The sequence below is a fragment of the Canis lupus genome, chromosome 3 (genome assembly GCF_048164855.1).
Source record: "Canis lupus baileyi chromosome 3, mCanLup2.hap1, whole genome shotgun sequence".
In the NCBI taxonomy this organism is placed as follows: domain Eukaryota; kingdom Metazoa; phylum Chordata; class Mammalia; order Carnivora; family Canidae; genus Canis; species Canis lupus.
Window position 1 is genome coordinate 69,769,339 of NC_132840.1, and position 13,987 is coordinate 69,783,325.

General features: G+C 47.2%; 1 long non-coding RNA gene across 2 annotated transcripts; it reads left to right on the forward strand.

Annotated features, from left to right (window-relative positions):
* The first annotated feature begins 7,127 nt into the window (after window positions 1–7,127).
* Window positions 7,128–12,205, forward strand: LOC140625149 (uncharacterized). Of its 2 annotated transcripts, none has more exons than XR_012024531.1 (3): window positions 7,128–7,177; window positions 7,639–7,741; window positions 12,068–12,205. It is a non-coding gene; the product is annotated as an uncharacterized lncRNA (long non-coding RNA). The 2 variants fall into 2 exon arrangements; XR_012024528.1 differs by lacking the exon at window positions 7,128–7,177 and adding an exon at window positions 7,179–7,260.
* The last annotated feature ends 1,782 nt before the right edge of the window (window positions 12,206–13,987 follow it).

The window sequence follows — 13,987 nt, forward strand, 5'->3', positions numbered from 1 at the left end:
TCACTGCTGTGCTCCAGTACCTACCACAGGGCCTGACACATAGTAAACAGTTAGTGTGGCAGCATGTGTTGGGTGAACCACACAAGGTTCAAATTCCTCTCTACCACTACTTAGCAATGTGATTTGGGCAAGTCATTGAAGTCTGTGCCTTCAGTTTCCTTGTCCATAAAATATGATTAATATTACACCTAGTTTATAGCATTCCTAGGAGAATTATGAGTGACCATATGTCAAATGCTTAGAAAAGTGTCCAGCACATGCTAAAAAAACGTGGTTAAGTAATAGTTTCTATTGTATCAATATTCCCATTTCCCTAGTGCTCAACATCACTCATATCTGCACCAGACACTCTCTAACTGCTCTCTCTAGGTAATCTCATTAGATAGATGATAGATAGATAGATAGATAGATAGATAGATAGATAGATAGATACCAGGGTTATTGTGAAGATTATATATATTACAAGATATGTATGTGTAATGAGACCTCATGGTGTATATAATCCTCATAATAACCCTAGTATTATCATTGCTGCTTCACAGCTGAAGAAGCTAAAAGCACAGGGAGGTTAAGTACGTTGTCTGAGATCACTAAGCTAGCAAGTGGCAATGCTAGGATTCAAGTCTAAGCAGCCTGGCTCCAGACTCCATGCTTTTGGGGATCCTGCTAGAGTCAGGCACGCGCTAACTCCAGAGCTTGCACCCTTGACCCTGGCTTCTTAAAAGAGGCTCATCTTTGCTAACCTTGTATGTGGCTAGAGGGGGGGGGCTGCCGTAGAAGAGATGAGCTTGAATTCTAATGCTACCACTCATGAGGTTCACGACCTGGGGCAAGTAACTGAGTTAGCTCAGAATGTCAGGTTTTTCTTCTCATCTGTAAATTCTGAAAAAAGAGCGCTATCACCGAGGTGTTGTAAGGAGTGAATGAGGTAAGATTTATAAAGTGCTAAGCACAGCACCTTGCACCGGAGGCATGAAGAGTGATAGCAATTATCAACATCATCGTCATTATTATTCACCACCTTTCCACAGGGCTGTTACCAGAGCCCAGACAGATTGAGATTATACACACACACACACACACACACACACACACACACACACAAGCTACATAAACTCTAAAGATCTCCTACTCAGTGTATAGTCTCTGCATCAGCATTCTCAGCAGCACGGGAGCTGTTAGATATGCAGAATCTTGGTTCCTCTCAGACCTACTGAATCAGGAACCTGAATTCTCACCTGATCCCAGGGGACCTGTCTGCACACTGCAGTTGCAGAAGCCCGGACTTAAGAATGATGGTCAGGGACACATGGGAGTTCCTGGAGGGGGCCTCACGGCAGGCCTGGGAGCTGGGGTTCGTGGGCAGCTCGGCGTCACGTGGAGCCCGCCTCTGCTCCCTGGGCAGCTGGGCCCGCAGGGCACCTGCCAATCACCCGCTCACTCAGTAATCTGGCCTCCCCGCAATCAGAGCAGTCAAGCACTCGGTGCAGCTGGGCGGCTGAATTATAGGCTGTGGGCAGATGGCGGAGATGGCTCTGTGTGTGCCATCCAAGGGAGAAGGGAGTGAAGGGCCCTCCTTCCCCTGACAGCAGACACCCTCTTTTCTGGAGGGCCAGGCTGCCGGCAGCAATGCTCTGGCGACCCCTTTCCCCTGGAACCCACCCGGGGCACAGGGCAAACCGCCGAGCCCTCCTGCCTGCTGGGTCCAGGCCATGGTATCTCAAGGGACTTCAGTCGTGTGACTCCCTCTTCTCAGGGAGGAGCCTCCTCTAACAAAGTAGCCTCCCAGAGAGATGTAGCTCTTTGATCCAAAGCTTTGCCTCTCCCCAGAGCTTGTTGCATCCAGTGAGATGGCCCTGAGACTGGAGAGACCCCAGCACGGTCATCCTTCCTGTGTCCAGGATGAGCCCGGCACAGAGCACTGGGGACACAGAATACAGGTGAAGGGCCAGGCACGCCCGTTTTCCGGAAAGCCAGCTACAGTTGGGGAAGGCTTTGTCGCTTTCTCCCAGCAAAGCCCTAGGTATGGGGGTAGGGAGGGGAGGAACCCAGGTGACAGGGTAAGCCATGCTGCTGTCACAGCTCCTGCCCCCCTCCACTCGATGGAGCCTACACTGTCTGCTCAGCCAGGTCCCCAAGGCTGCAAGTGGCGTGTCACTCCGCCACTGTGTCTCAGCCCTGGTTCCTGGGAGGGATGAGAGCTCTCTCTGCCTCCCAGACCTTCCCTTATGCTGATACTTCACATATCCATTAGGTTTTATGGGGCACTGCTTCCAGGCCTGCGGGGAGTGGGGGAAGGCTCTGGGGCTCCCCTCAAGGCCCCAGGTCTCTCTACAGCCTGCTGTTCCTTCTGGCCACCTCCCCTCGCTCCCTACCCTCTTGCCTTTCAGCCACCATGACACTGTCCCTGCCACCTGAACTTGACACGGAGGAAGCCCAGGCTTGTCATTTTGGCTTTGTAGGCTTGGGGCCCCTTGTTCTGCCTCGTTGGGCAGCATATGTGCTTGCATGTGTGTGTGCCTTTATGTACATGCACATGTGCGTGTGTGTTTGAGGTGGTCACTCAAAGTTGGAGGGGAACTAGACCAGCTTGTTTCAAACTCTCGTTTTGCAGATGAGGCTGGGACAGGATAACAATAAACCCTAGATAATGATAAAGATGATGGTAATGATGCTGATTACGGATAGCCACTAGCTGTGGGGCACTTACTGTGTGTCACTCTACAAATGAGGACTTCTCATATTGTATCCAGTTTAGTTTTTACAGTAGGATAAAAAAATACAGGAACTGAGGCCACACAGGTTAAGTGGCTTGCCTAATATCACACAATGAGTACATGAAAGAGTAGGATTTGAACTCAGGATTATCTCACAGAGCATCCAGAAATTCGGTATCTAGGTGGATTTAGTATCTCTGTGTATGGAGAGATGGTGGTAGTAGCAGCTGGCCTCCCTGTCACAGGAGCATAGCAGAGCTAAATGAGCTCCTGGGGGTTGAAGCTGCAAAGGTAAGAGACTATTATTCTCAATGTAGAGCCCAGAGGAGATGTAAGCTCTTCTATTTCCCAGTGCAGTGTGCTTCCCTTGAGGTCTTATCCTGCTGGGCAGGAGGCTCCAGCCCCAGTGCCCTGGGGTTAGAAGGTACGCAAGCTGTCTTAGGCTAGAATCCTGAGAACCCCATGTGCTCCCCTGGCCAGGCAAAGAGAAGCAGGTGAAGGCAGAGGAGGGATCCCAAATGAGGCTGGGCTCCTGCAGGTCAAATCAGGATGCGCACGGTCCAGATTCGAGGAGGAGGCTGCAGAAGGCTGGCATCTTGGAGCCCTTGACAAGCCGAGCTGATGTGGGAAAGTAATGGGGCTGGCTGGAGGGTGGAGTGGGGGAGGTGGGGCTTAAGGGGGTAACGTGTGCCTGGCACTGGGGGAATTCTTCCTTTAAGTTTTTATTTTAATTCCAGTGAGTAACCATACAGTGTTATATTAGTGTACAATAAAGTGACTCAATACTTGCATATATCACCTGGTACTCATCAAGACAAGCGCGCTCCTTCATCCCCATCACCTGTTTCCCTCATCCCCATGCCCCACCTCCCCTCTGGTGACCATCAGTTTGCTCTCTAGAGTTAAGAATCTGTTTCTTGATTTGTCTTGCTCTCTCTCTCTCTTTTTCCTTTGCTTGTTTGTTTTGTTTCTTAAATTCCACATATGAGTGAAATCACATCGTATTTATCTTTCTCTGACTGGTGACTTACTTATTTCACTTAGCATAATATTCTCTAGCTCCATCCATGTTGCTGCAAATGGCAAGATTTCATTCTTTTTATGGCTGATTAATATTATACTCACTCTCATATATATATATATATATATATATATATATATATATATATCTCACATCTTCTTTATCCGTTCATCAATCGATGGACACTTGGGCTGCTTCCATAATTGGGCTATTAGAGATAATGCTCCTATAAACATTGGCATACATGTATCAGTTTGAATTAGTATTTTTGAATTCTGTGGGTAAATGCCTAGTAGCACAATTGCTGGGTCGTAAGGTAGCTCTATTTTTAACTTTTTGAGGATCTCCATACTGTTTTCCGGAGTGGTTGTACCAGTTTGCATTCCCACCAAAAGAGCAAGAGGGTGGGTGAGCTCTCTTTCAAGGAAGATAAAGAAGATAATAGGGAGAAAGTCACCCAAACATAAATTCAGATTCTGGTTCCACCACTTAATGATGCTGGACAACTTAAATAATCCTCTGAACCTCAGTTTACTCATCTGAAATACAGGGATTTTGATGTCCAACATTCAGAATGAAGACTCTGAAGGCATAAAAGACATAATAGTTGCTCAAAAAAGTATGGTGTCTTCCTCTTCTCACACCCTACCAACCATTCCTAACTCAGGGACTCTGGATAATTAATTTCATTTATAATAATAACAGTAGTAACAATAGGGACTACAACTTTCATTTACTGAGCACTTACTACATGACAGACATAATACTAAGCATCTTTTTTGTAAGATTATTTATTTATTTATTTATTCATAGAGACAGAGAGGAGAGAGAGAGAGAGAAAGAGAGAGAGGCAGAGACACAGGCAGAGGGAGAAGCAGGCTCCATGCAGGGAGCCCGACGTGGGACTCGATCCCGGGTCTCCAGGATCACACCCCGGGCTGCAGGCGGCGCTAAACCGCTGAGCCACTGGAGCTGCCCTAATACTAAGCATCTTACTCGTCTTATCTCATTCATCCCCAGAACTCTGTGCTAGATTCCATCCAGCCAAGCCCTGGAGAAGCTAATGGACTCATACAAGGCCATGGAGCTAAAAAGTCACAGAGCTGACATTGGAACTGGGTTAGTTGGGAGAGGCTAGGTTATGCTATGGTGACCCAGGACCCCCAAATCTTAGTGGCTTACAGCATGTTGGGTGCCCACCATAGGCCAGCTCCAGTTCTGGGCCATGTCCTCTCTCTGAAACCCAGACTGATGGAACAGCTTCTATCTGGGACACTGTCAGTCACCTTGGCAGAGGGAAAGGACCTCAAAGGGTCACGATAGGCCTGGAAGACATACCTCTCTCTTCTACTCACAAACTAACTCATTGTTCCATTGTCCTCATCATGCAACCCACTCAACCACCATGTCGCCAGTAATGGCAATCTTTCCAACTACCCAGAGAAGGAGATAGCCAGAATATTTGGAGCATAACACTAATGACAACCATATCCAGTTTCTAATCCTTATGCTTGATGGGTTCCCACAGTAGAGTGAACCCCAGTGTCCTCATCTGTAAGGAAGGAATAACAATTCTACCTTTCAGGGTGGTCATGCTGACTACAGGACATAGTCCACAAGAATCCCAAGCCTGGAAACATGGAAACATGGTGATCATGTGTGGGGTTCAGAAATACTCTGGACGGATCAACTCAGCCATTACTCTGTGGAATGACAAATCTCGCTATAGAATTCAGAAGTTCCCAGGAGATGAGGGTTCATGCTTTGAAAAACACTGTTGCTCTCAGTGCCCATAAAACCACCTCCGGGGGAGCCAGAAGGAAAGGAACATTTCCAGGATGATGATCAGAGGCAACAGCAAATGCGATTATGTCAGCAAATGTGCAAAAGTGCTGTACGCTTTTGGAGGACTCTTCATTTAGGACTAATTAAATACTTGGAAGCAGGAGATTGAAAGGTCCGCTCTGAAAAGCTACTCTAGGCCAGCAAGACGCTTCAGGGCCTATTTACAGCACTTGGAGAGCTCTAGAGGAGGAAATGGGTGGCTCTACTGGGAACCACACAAGGCTACCAGGGAGAAATCACTCAGGACGTTGTGGCGTTCCCCCTACCCCAACCTTGGTCTCCCAGGGTCTACGGTTTGGGTGATGTGAAAAGCATACCTGAGGTTTATGCTGGTGGCAGTGAAGCAGGGAGCTGCCTATAGAATGATGTGTATTAGATTTCTGGGGCTGCCATAATGAATCACCACAAACTTATTGGCTTAAAACAACACAAATTTGTTCTCTTACAGTCCTAGAGGTCAGAAGTCCAAAATCAGGGTCACTGGGTAAAAATCAAGATGTTGGAAGGACTGGTTCTTCTGGGAGTTTCTAAAGGGAGAATCGTTTCCTTGCCTCTTTCAGCTTCTAGGGGCTACCAGAGCATGTTGGGTCAGGGCTCCTTCCTTCACCTTCCAAGCTCATCTCTGGTTTCTGCCTCCTGACTCCACATGGCTTTCTCCTCTTCTATCATCAAACCTCCTCTGCCTCTCTCTTAAAAGGACTCTTGTGATTCCATGTAGGGCAATCAGGATAATTCAGAATAATCTCTCCATTTCAAGATCCTTAACACAATCACCTCTGCAAACTCCCTTTTGCCGTATAAGGTAACATTCACAGGTTCCAGGGGTTAGGACCTGAGGCTCTTTGGGGCCATGACCCAGCCTACCACATGCGGCATCTGTTGGGTTGGAAAGCCAAAGAGCAACCACGAACCAGCGCACTCCACAGATCTCTCATGGGGCATCCTTTAGGCCCTGGCCATGGTGGGACCTGTAGGGCAACCCCAGAAGAGCCTGTGACACATCTGTCCCTTCAACCATGTAGGCAGCACATGATACACAGTGCTACAGAGCAGCAAAGACTTGTCATATAATCAATTAATCCATGTATTAACAAATATGTGGGCAGCCGGGTGGCTCAACAGTTTAGCACTGCCTTCAGGCCAGGGCGTGATCCTGGAGACCCGGGATCCAGTCCCACGTCAGGCTCCCCACATGGAGCCTGCTTCTCCCTCTGTCTGTGTCTCTGCCTCTCTCTCTCTCTCTCTCTCTCTCTGTGTGTGTGTGTCTCATGAATAAATAAATAAAATCTTAAAAAAATAACAAATACGCATTCAGCACCTACTGTGTCCTGTGGGAGCTGATTCAAACCTGGGGCCCTACCAGGTTCTCCCAAGTAGGAGATTCATTCAATAAATATTTATCGATCCCCTACTAGGTGTCAGGCACTATTCTGGGTACTTGGAATATAACAGTGGACAAAACCCCCAAAGCTCCCTGCTTTCATGGCACTGACATTCTATCAATGGAGACAGACAATAAGGAATCATCATAAGTCAATCACATAGAATGTTAGGAGGTGATAGAACTATAGAACAAAAGGAAAAATAAGGCCAGGTAAGAGGGGTCAGGTGTGCCCAGGTGGGAGCAGGCTGGTGAGAGTACTAAGTGGATTAGTCAGCATTGGTCTCATTGAACAGGTGAGGTCTCATTGAATAGGACAGGTTGTGTCCACCCTGAAGGAGGTGAGGAGGAATTAGCCAAGTGGACACCTGGGAAAAGGGAGCTCTGGGGAGAGGAAAGATCGAGAGCAAAGGTTCTAGGTGGAGTGGACAGAATGGTGGGAGGGCCACAGCAAGTGAGCACAGAGAGGGAACAGGAGCCAAGTGGACTACTTCTGTGGCGCTAACCAGGCCAAACCTGAAAAGAGAGAAAATACAGTAAAACCACGTCTCTGAACACTCCGGTATAGAACTCTGGAAAGTCCTCTGAACTAGGAGCTAGTTCCAGGGTTGGGGATTGCAGGGCTTTTGCTGAGGTCACTTAGCCTCCCTGAGATTCACATTCCTCACTTACAGATTGAGAAGCTTGCACTGATTCACTCACTCGTCCATCCATTCAGGGGACTCCATCAAGCATGCTCAGTCCCCCCGCAGATGGCACACACCTGCAGATTCCAAGGTGAGTCATCCACAGCCTCTTCTCTCCCTGTCCACGTCCTTCCTGATCCACTCTGCTGACAGACGTGAAGGGTTTGGCCTGTACAAGAGAAGGCATGATGGCGGAAGGCCTGGTATCGATGAAAAATTAGACTTTTGAATATCCCAAAGGATAGCACTGGGTGGGCAGAAGCTTTAGAGAAACACATTTGGGGGACAGGATGAGAAAGATCTCTGCGAAAATGAAATGGATTGTCATGAAAGATCTCCTCATCACTGGAGGTGTGCAAGCAAAAGCTGAGAGACCATTGGTGGGAGATGTTATAGAGATTTGGGTGCCAGACGGAGGCTGGACTAGATAGTTTCTAAGGCCAAAGGGAGCCTGGTGTCTCTAACTCTGGAGGACGTTGACACAAGGACAGGTTGTGTCCGCTGAGATGTGTTGAAGACCTTGCTTTAGGCAGATTGTTTTCTCATAAATGTCAAGGGGAATGAGACAGTGGCCTCTGAAGTAGGAGGGCCATGTGACCTCCTTGTTGGGTCCTGCCTCTCTATTGGGTGGTGTGGGAAGATCACTCCTTAGCCTGAGTCCTGTGGGGTCTCACTGCTTCACTCTTGTTAGGAACAATGCTGGAGTTTCTCCCATGCCTGCCGTCTCCCCATTGTCCATCTCTCCATCTATTCACACAGGACCATAGGCTCTATGTCACAGAGCATTTCCTCTCTCCAGTTAGTGGCACCTCAGGGACCCAGGTGGTCCCCATTCCAAGAAATGCATTACTTTCCAAGCCACTTGGTAGCCAGCCAAGCCGCCCTGTGTCACTGCCCAAGAGAGTAACAGACCAGAGCTGTGCCCACAGTAGGACCATGGCAGTGTGCTCAATATATCCCCAGAACCAGAGGAGGTGACCAAGGATCCCAGCACTAGGCTGGCAGCATCCTCATAACCTCGTTGACAGCTACCTGCCCCCCCAACCCCTGCTCCAGGAAGGTCAGGAGAGCTCCAGGGTAGAGATAACTTTTGCTAACTGGCCTCATTTTTCTTCCCTTCTACTAATGCCACTCATTTGTTTACACACAAATATTAATTGAGCATCTACTATGTGATGGGCACTCCTCTAGGTTCCAGAAATTCGACAATCTACAAAACAAATAAAAACCTCTGCTCCTAAAGGACCATCTCTTCAATAAATGGTGTTAGGGAAACTGGCTATCCACATGCCAAACTGGGCCCCTTCCCTACATCACTCACAAAAATTAACTTGAGATGCATTAAGGACTTCAATGTAAGACTTGAAGCCATAAAAATCCTAAAAGTAAACATAGGGAAAAAGCTCCTTGGCATTGGCCTTGGCAATGATTTTCTGGATATAATACCAAAAGCACAATCAGCAAAGGCAAAACTAAACAAATAGGGGTACATCAAACTAAAAGTCTTCTGCACGGAAAAGGTAACCCTCAACAAATTGAAAGGCAACCAACAAAATGGGAAAAAAATACCCATAAATCATCTATCTGATGAAATTTCCAGGTACAAAATATATAAAGGACTCATACAACTCACTAGCAAAATAATAGTAATAATAATAATAATTAATAATAATAATAATAATCTGACTTTAAAATGGGCAAAGGACCTGAATAGACATTTTCCTAAAAAAGATATTCAAATGGCCAACAGGTACATGAAAAAGTTTTCAACCTCACTAATCACCAGAGCAATGCAGATCTAAACCACAATGAGGTATCACTCCAGACCTGTTAGAATGACTGTTACCAAAAAAGAAAAAAATTAATATTTGTGAGAATGCGGACAAAGGGGAGCCCTTGTGCATTGTGGGTGGGAATGTAAATCAGTTGTGTCACTGTGGAAAACAGTATGGAGGTTCCTCAAAAAATTTAAAATGGGGATTCCTGGGTGGCTCAGCAGTTTAGTGCCTGCCTTTGGCCCAGGCCATGATCCTGGAGACCCAGGATCGAGTCCCATGTCAGGCTCCCTGCATGGAGCCTGCTTCTCCCTCTGCCTGTCTCTCTCTCTCTCTCTCTCTCTCTCTCTCTCTCTCTCTGTGTGTTTCATGAATAAATAAATAAAATCTTTAAAGAAAATTTTAAAATAGAGCTACCCTATGATCCAGAAATCCCACTTCTGGGTATAATAACTACTTGAAGATATATCTGCACTCCCATGTTCCTTGCAGGACTATTCACAGTAACTAAGATTGGAAACAACCTAAGTGTCCATCAATGGATGAATGGACAAAGAAAATATGGTCTATACATACAATGCAGTATTTATTATTCTGTCGTTAAAAGAGGAAATCCTGCCATTTGCAATGTGATGCACCTGGAGGGGATTATGTCAAGTGAAATAAGCCAGACAGTACAGACAAATACTGTATGGTATCACTCTGTGTGGGATCAAAAAAAAAAAAGGTTAAATTCATGAAGCAGAGAATAGACTGGATGGTGGCTGCCGGGGGCTGGGGTTGGGGGCTGGGGAGACATTGTTCAGGGGTCCAAACGTTTAGTTACAAGATGAACAAGTCCTGAGGATCTAGTGTAGAGCCTGGTGGTTACGGGCAACAACACTGTATTGTATACCTGATATTTGCTAAGAGAGTACACCTTAAGCCTTCTCACACACACAAAAAGATAATGTTGTGAAGGGGGATATGCTCATCAACTGGATGGTAGTCATCATTTCACAATGCATATGTGTATCCAATCACCACTTTGCACACTTCAAATGTACACAATTTTTATTTCTCAGTTACACCTGAGTAAAGCTCCACGGAGCTCACATTCTAGTGGGGGAAACAGATGATAAACAAGATCTACACACCGGCGTTGGGTGTGAGACGGTGACAACCCCGTGCAGAAGGGGCACAGGGCTTCGACGTTGGGGGCAGGTGATGGCTCACAGACGCACCATTGCCTCCCAGTTCCCTCCCCTCTGGGGCTGCAGGCCAGCTGCTCCGAAGCCACCCCGTCCAGTCCAGGTTCCGTTGCTGTATTTAACTCTTCTAGAGAGTTCGCAAGCCATTACTTCATTTATTTATGCATTCTATTGATCCCTTTTGTTTATAATGGGAAGGAAAACTAATAGCTTCTGAGTCTCTGCTATGTGTGGGGTGCTGTCCTCGTGCCCTGGCTCCCTCGCTCCTTAAGGCCCCCCGAGCCCCTGGGGGGATACATGTGTTATCCCCACTCTCAGCTCCAGAAAACTCAGGTTGGCCGCATTAGGTGTCTTGACCAGGGTCCTCGTATGACTGGTAAACCGAGCCACCGAGCTTTAAGGTCAAGTCTGACTCCAGTGTCTGAGCTTTTTTCATGACACATGAATTAATGATTTTTATAACTGTCGTGGGGAAGAGGGAGCGGGTCTTGGAATATCTGGGAGGGGGCGTGCACGATTGAACCAGGAGATGCTGATTCCATTCCAGATTCATAATTACTGACCTGGATTACTCTCAGAAAGAGTCCATGAATTTGGTAGACAGGTGAATTTAGTAGGCAGAGCAATTATTCCTTTATTCCCATTTTGTAGCTGATAAAACTGAGGCCCAGGCAGCTCGGTTCGCCCGCAGCCACACAGGGTGTTTACAAGGGAAGCAGGACTAGAGCCAGCTTGTAGTCCGTTCTTCCCCTTGCTTCCTTTTAAAAACCCAACTAGTTGTTTTTTTTAAGATGATATATTTACAAGATACAAAATTTAAGTGCGTAACAGGGTAGACAGAGAAATGTCTCTCTCCCCACCGTGTCCCCAGACCCACATCTCACGGTCCCTAAAGCAATAACCACTGCAGGCTGCTGTGCTTCTCTCTTCTCTCTTTCCCCCGGTTGGAAAACGTAGAAGAGAGAATCACATCTTCACGTGTGCTGCACCCTTGCTTGGCTTATGGTTTTATTATTAATTTCTTATTTTTTTAAGATTTTATTTTTTAAAGATTTTATTTTTACTTCATAAGAGACACAGAGAAAGGGGGAGAGACGTTGGCAGAGGGAGAAGCAGGCTCCTCGCAGGGAACCCGATACAGGACTCGATCCCACCCAGGACCCCAGGATCATGGCAAGAGCCGAAGGCAGACACTCAACCACTGAGCCACCAGACGTCTGTGGTTTAGGTTATTTAAACCAGGCTCAGCCACACTGAGTGACTTAGTGACCTTGGGCAGGTCGCTACGTGTCTCAGAGTGGGGGCTCTTCAGCTATAAGATGGGGACACTGTCACCTACCTCGGGGAGCTCTTGGGAGCATCAAAGTGAAAGAGAGAACATGCTGGAAAATGCACTATAAGACATGCAGAGCCATATGAAGGTTGGTAAAACATTTTTATTCTCTGCCTTAGGATGAGCCCAGAAATGATCACGATGTTCTCACCACCTCTCAGAGACAATGGAGAGAATGGAGAGGAGATGGAACTCATTTCTACAGGATGAAAGGAAATGATTCAAATTGTACCAAGTGCAATTAAAGTTTAATATTAGAGGAGACTTTGCTTTGGAATCCCAAGGGGGTTGTGAGGGTTCTTTCTTTGAAAAATTTTCAGAAAATACTAATAACGATATATTAAGACACTAATCTTCCCAGAAGCAAGGGAATGGAAAAAAGACCTCTCCCATCCCTTCATCTCTAGAAATTAGAGCTCAAGGAAAAGAGAAATTTAAGCCAAAGAACCTTCTGCCTCCAGGTCTAGCTGTGGGGTGACCACTGGGCTAATGACCCATCGCCAGCCACACTAAGGCCTGGCTTCTGCTACCAGCTTGCTAATTCTAGATGCACCTTCCAGGGTGGCTTCCTACCCTGGAGACCACCCTGGAGTTGGCTCTGTTGTTTGTGACCAACAAACAGAATTTGATGGAGATTTGGGGAATGAGGTAGGGGAAAGCTTCATCATATAAGAAGGAGATATTCTCCAGAAGCTGGAGCATCCAGGTCTTGGATACTTGCACGGATGTGGAACGAGACCTCCAGCCTCCTGTGCCAGGAAGGAGGGGAGGGCAGGAGAGAGGCAAGACAGGCCTGCCTCTCTGCTGTGTCTCATACCTATGATTCCCACGTAGCCTGTGTGAAGGATTGCCACCTCCCTTGTGAAGATAGGTCCCTGAATCTGCAGAGTTTCACAGTAGGAGGTTCTCTAGGCAGGTGGGCCGGGGAGCCAAGCAGCCCAGCACGGTCCCTTGGGTTTCACTTTGCTTGGGTGCGTGTCTCTCCCAGACCGTTGCTGCTGCTGCCATACTGGCCTATTCAGGAACCAAGCCCCCTTCCTTCTCCACCCCTTAGTGTGGTGGATGAAGGCTGGGAATCCCTGCACAAACACATATTAAGCGAAGAGACAGAGGAAGGAAGCAAAGGAGTATTTGCAAACTGAAATACTTGGTCTTGTATGGCTCAGGGTGCTCAGGTGTCCTAGACCAGTCAAATTCCTCCTCGTGTCCCCACAATATTTTAGAGGATCCCAGAGGAGCAGCACAACTTCACAGGCCCCTTGCTTGGGTTTCTTCATTTCTCCTCCTTGCCTGTCTGCATGGGGGACGGGGGGGGGGGGGGGGGGGGGGGGGGGGGGGGTCGGGGTAGTAATATGAGCTCCTTAGAACAAATCCAGCCATCTTGACCTTTGGGGTCAATATTGAGACAAAGGGCCTCACTGCACCCTTTCCTTCAGGAGTCCCATCCTGTCTGCTGGGAGGACTGGAAAAGGCCTCTTCTCTAGGTGACAGATGATAAGAAAACTCCATTCCTCCTAAGGAAGCCCCACCCCATGCACCCAGACTCCACAGAGTAATATTACACCCCCAAACCCCTACATCACTTCCATACCAGGAGGGGCTGCAGAGGTTCCTGGTCCCAAATTTATTGTGAAGTCCCATAACCTGGCATATTTGCAGAGACTGGCTCTACTATATTGGGATCAGGATGGTAAAGGGGAGTATTTCTGAATCCACTTTGTACTGGGGAAAACAAAAAACATAAGGGTCCATAAAGTTTTCATGTATTCTTACTCACGACTACTCTTTAATAAAAATATCTTTAGGGATCCCTGGGTGGCGCAGCGGTTTGGCACCTGCCTTTGGCCCAGGGCGCGATCCTGGAGACCCGGGATCGAATCCCACATCGGGTTCCCAGTGCATGGAGCCTGCTTCTCCCTCTGCCTGTGTCTCTGCCTCTCTCTCTCTCTCTCTCTCTTTCTGTGACTATCATAAATAAATAAAAATTAAATATATATATATATATATAATCTCTTTAATTTGCAGCCTTATGTAGAGTA